A 5,000-nucleotide genomic window follows, 5' to 3' on the forward strand; every position below is an offset into this window, starting at 1 on the left:
ACCGTTGTTTGGGTACTGTTAGCGTAGCGTTCTGATAGCCTACCGTTGTTTGGGTACTGTTAGCGTAGCGTTCTGATAGCCTACCGTTGTTTGGGTACTGTTAGCGTAGCGTTCTGATAGCCTACCGTTGTTTGGGTACTGTTAGCGTAGCGTTCTGATAGCCTACCGTTGTTTGGGTACTGTTAGCGTAGCGTTCTGATAGCCTACCGTTGCTTGGGTACTGTTAGCGTAGCGTTCTGATGGCCTACCGTTGTTTGGGTACTGTTAGCGTAGCGTTCTGATAGCCTACCGTTGTTTGGGTACTGTTAGCGTAGCGTTCTGATAGCCTACCGTTGTTTGGGTACTGTTAGCGTAGCGTTCTGATAGCCTACCGTTGTTTGGGTACTGTTAGCGTAGCGTTCTGATAGCCTACCGTTGTTTGGGTACTGTTAGCGTAGCGTTCTGATAGCAATAGTGTCAAATCCGTAGCGTTCTGATAGCAATAGTGTCAAATCCAACCAAGAAGCTAGCATGAAGCACAGTGTGGATCTGACCGTCCACCCCCAGGCAGGTAGATGGTAACCTAGGTAGAGGGGAGATGGACACATCGTCAGGTAGATAAAAATAGAACCGTGTAGCGTTGACAGATGGACAGTGCTAATTGGCTAACGACCCACTGCTGGCTCAAGGAGCTACCGTAGCTAATGAGACGTGGAGGCAAACCAGGGGCTAGCTCTCTCTACTGTGAGCGAGTGAGCGAGTGAGTGAGCGAGTGAGTGTGCGAGTGTGTGAGTGAGTGTGCGAGTGAGCGAGTGAGTGAGTGCCTGTGTGTGTGTGTCCATGTTCTCTTTTATTTAACGTTTATTTAACCAGGAGGGAACCAATTGAGATTAAAAATCTATTTTTTAAAGGTTACCTGGCCACGACAGGCAGCAGCACAATGAACACACAGTCAAAGACAAACAGTTACAGACAAACACACAGGGAAGTTAATAGCACCGAAATAAAGCAAATCAATTCACACTGCATCAATCTTAAAAGACCCATTTCTGTAACCGGCAAAAAATAACTATTTAAATCGCTGACATTTTAAAGAGTCTAGCTCAAAATCTCCCTCATTTTCAACTTAAAAGCATTTGACGAAATTAATTCAACACGTCCTAGGTCTTTCTGCAGCGTATTCCACACAGTGGAGGCAGAGTGTACAGAAGCCTTTTTACCCTGTTCTGTCCGCACATTGGGGATAGGAAGCATGCACGTCCTGTGATCGTAAAAAGTGCGGACCAGCACTTTTCCGCATTTTAAAGCATGAATAGTTAGGTAGCACACCAAGTATTGCCTTATAAATAATTATGTAGTAGTGACAGAGCCTATGAGTGGACAAAGCAGGCCATCCTACCCTAGATATAACTCACAGTGGTGAGTCCGAGCCCTACAGTCTGTAATGAATCTCAGGGCATTCATGCGCCACTCTGGTGTCAATGTGGTTGTTGACATGATGATCAGTATCTCCATGACGACCACCACGCTGGTGGAGGTGATCGGTCCGAGGTTTGGATGATCTGTTCTACTCCCTGCTCGCTGCTGCCGCTCAGAGCTCCACACACACACACACACACACACACACACACACACACACACACACACACACACACACACACACACACACACACACACACACACACACACACACACACAAACTCTGCTCTGAGACCTTTGAGGTGGTGTGAGGTGGGGACGGACAGTGGCCGGGGGACTGCAGGACAGACGGACGGGTGTGATGAGGGGGGTGATGACGGCCGTGGTGTGGTCCCCTCCCTCAGAGAGAAGAGGCTTGGAGGAGCAGAGCGGCGGGACGCAGCATCTCCACCCAGACCGGCCCCGTCCCATCTGCCAGGGCCTCCTTCTTCAGCAGGTCAGGACGCGCACACACACACACACACACACACACACAGGCACACACACACACACACACACAGGCACACATACATACACACACACACACACAAACAGGCGCACACACACACACACACACAGGCACGCACAAACAGCCACACGCACCCACACACAGAGGCACACACGCATGCACACACACACAAACAGGCACACACACACGCACACCCGAGGAGAAACGTGCACGCGCGCACGTACGCACACACGCAGACACACACACCCAGACACACAGGTGCGCACATGCACACACACAAACACACACACACACACACACACACACACACACAGCTTCTAGCAACAATTTCTATCTCCTAGCACCTACCCTGTTCTCTACGTCGTAGCATCTAGCCTCAACACTAAGCTAGAAGAGACACTATGGCTGACCCAGAGTAACCCAGGTAGGGGTTAGACAGTACAGAGACAGGTCATTAAGGAGCAGGTAGGGGTTAGACAGTACAGAGACAGGTCATTGAGGAGCAGGTAGGGGTTAGACAGGACAGAGACAGGTCATTAAGAGCAGCTAGGGGTTAGAAAGTACAGAGACGGGTCATTAAGGAGCAGGTAGGGGTTAGACAGTACAGAGACAGGTCATTAAGGGGCAGGTAGGGGTTAGACAGTACAGAGACAGGTCATTAAGGAGCAGGTAGGGGTTAGACAGTACAGAGACAGGTCATTAAGGAGCAGGTAGGGGTTAGACAGTACAGAGACAGGTCGTTAAGGAGCAGGTAGGGGTTAGACAGTACAGAGGCGGGTCATTAAGGAGCAGGTAGGGGTCAGGGGTCATGTAGGATGCCTACAGGTAGACTGCGGAACCTTCAGCTAGGAGTCACAGACTCTACAGCCCTCCGTTGCTATGGGGACAGTGTCTCAGCCCGTTGCTATAGGAACAGGTTGGGAGTGGTGTTCCAGGTCGCTATAGGAACGGTATTCAAGGTTGCTATGGGAAGGGCACAGCGGGTTACTATGGGAACGATATAGCGTGTTGCAATGGGAAAGGTGTAGCACATTGCTATTGAAACGGTGCAATGGGTTGCTATGGTAACGGTGTAGCAATTTGCCATCGTAATGGTGTGGCACATTGCTATGGTAACGGTGTAGCAGCAGTCGTATGATGGATGGCTAGACCGACGGCGTGTTTGTGTTGGGATGTGTGGCTCTCTAAACATAGAAACACCCAGAGCCTGAATCGCTCTACCTGTCTGGCAGTATTATGGGATAGCTGAGCAGGTCATGTGGAGCGCCTCTGTGTTTTGGCGGTCGGCCAGGCAACGGGAAGCAGACATTAACCACAGCCTGTCAGCATCGGTCTGTGGGAGGACGGCAGGTCGGCCGAGGACACCGGAGCTCGAACCCTCGACCCCTAGAGCAGCCGGACCCTAGAGCAGCCTGACCCTAGAGCAGCCTGACCCTAGACCAGCCTGACCCCAGACCAGCCTGACCCCAGACCAGCCTGACCCTAGACCAGCCTGACCCTAGAGCAGCCTGACCCTAGACCAGCCGGACCCTAGACCAGCCTGACCCTAGAGCAGCCTGACCCTAGACCAGCCTGACCCTAGACCAGCCTGACCCTAGACCAGCCTGACCCTAGACCAGCCTGACCCTAGACCAGCCTGACCCTAGAGCAGCCTGACTCTAGACCAGCCTGACCCTAGACCAGCCTGACCCTAGACCAGCCTGACCCTAGACCAGCCTGACCCTAGACCAGCCTGACCCTAGACCAGCCTGACCCCTAGACCAGCCTGACCCTAGACCAGCCTGACCCTAGACCAGCCTGACCCTAGACTACCCTGACCCCAGACTACCTTGACCCTAGACTACCCTTACCCCCGCCTTCTCTGATGGGTGGAGGAGGTGGAGGTAGAGCGTGGGTTGATGATGGAGGAAGTGGTGGTGCTGGTTATGACGTCATAATAGAATAAAGCCTGCGCTCCTCAATCAGAAAGATCACAGCTACAGGACATCAAGTCCTCCCTGGCCTGGTCTACAGGACCAGGACCAGGACCTGGACCGGGTCTAGAGGACCGGGTCTACAGGACCTGGAACTGGTCTACAGGACCAGGACCGGGACCAGGACCAGGACCTGGACCGGGTCTACAGGACCAGGACCGGGTCTAGAGGACCAGGACCAGGACCGGGTCTACAGGACCAGGACCTGGACGGGTCTAGGGGACCAGGACCAGGACCGGGTCGTTAGGGCTATGTGTCCCTGCTGCTGTGTTGTCATGAGGCCGGACAGACGGGCGTACGTTCTGCTCAGTCCTCAGGTGCCACCAGGTAACCTTCAGAGTTCTGTTCCCGGTCCGACAGTCCTGTCACTGCAGAGCGGGCGGGGTCAGGGGTCAGGGGTCAGGGGGTCGGGGGGGTGAGGGTGCCTGGGCAGCCCGTCTCACCCGCTGGCTCTCAGAGACAGATGGTGTCTGACACGCAGGCAGACGACAAGGGCATGCAGATTATATATCTATGGCAACCAGACCTGGTGGATGTATCCATGGCAACCAGGACCGGATGATGTGTCCAAGGTAACGAGGAGTGGACGACGTGTCCGTGGAAAACACTGACGCATCCATGGCAATCAGGACCGGATGATGTGTCCACGGTAACGAGGAGCGGATGATGTGTCCGTGGAAACCACCCACGTGTCCATGGCAACCAGGAGTGGATGATGTCGTCATGGCAACCAGGACCCAGAGTTTAAGGAAGAAGAGAAGTGCATCAGGACCTTCTGACTTGATTTTAATGAATCCCCCCCCCCACCCACTCTCCCCGATGATAAAGGAGGAAAAAGGAGTTTGTTCTGTTCCAAGATATTAAAAATATAACGTTTCCACGGCGCCATGTGAAGACGCCCGTGGCGTATTCGGTTTGAGGCGTGATCAAACGGAGAACATGAAGGGAGGACGACACCAGACATCCATAATTCACCTCTCGGCTCCTCATCCCAGTCCCTCGTTACCCTGATCCAAGGTGCTGATCCCGGGTTCCACGGGGTCTGATTAAGGGTTCTAAAGCTACTGAAGGTTCCCATGGAGGGTTCCTCTGGTCTGAAGTCCTGAATGGACTCTAATGTT

Source organism: Gadus morhua, chromosome 21, assembly GCF_902167405.1.
Source record: "Gadus morhua chromosome 21, gadMor3.0, whole genome shotgun sequence".
NCBI classification, from domain to species: Eukaryota; Metazoa; Chordata; class Actinopteri; order Gadiformes; family Gadidae; genus Gadus; species Gadus morhua.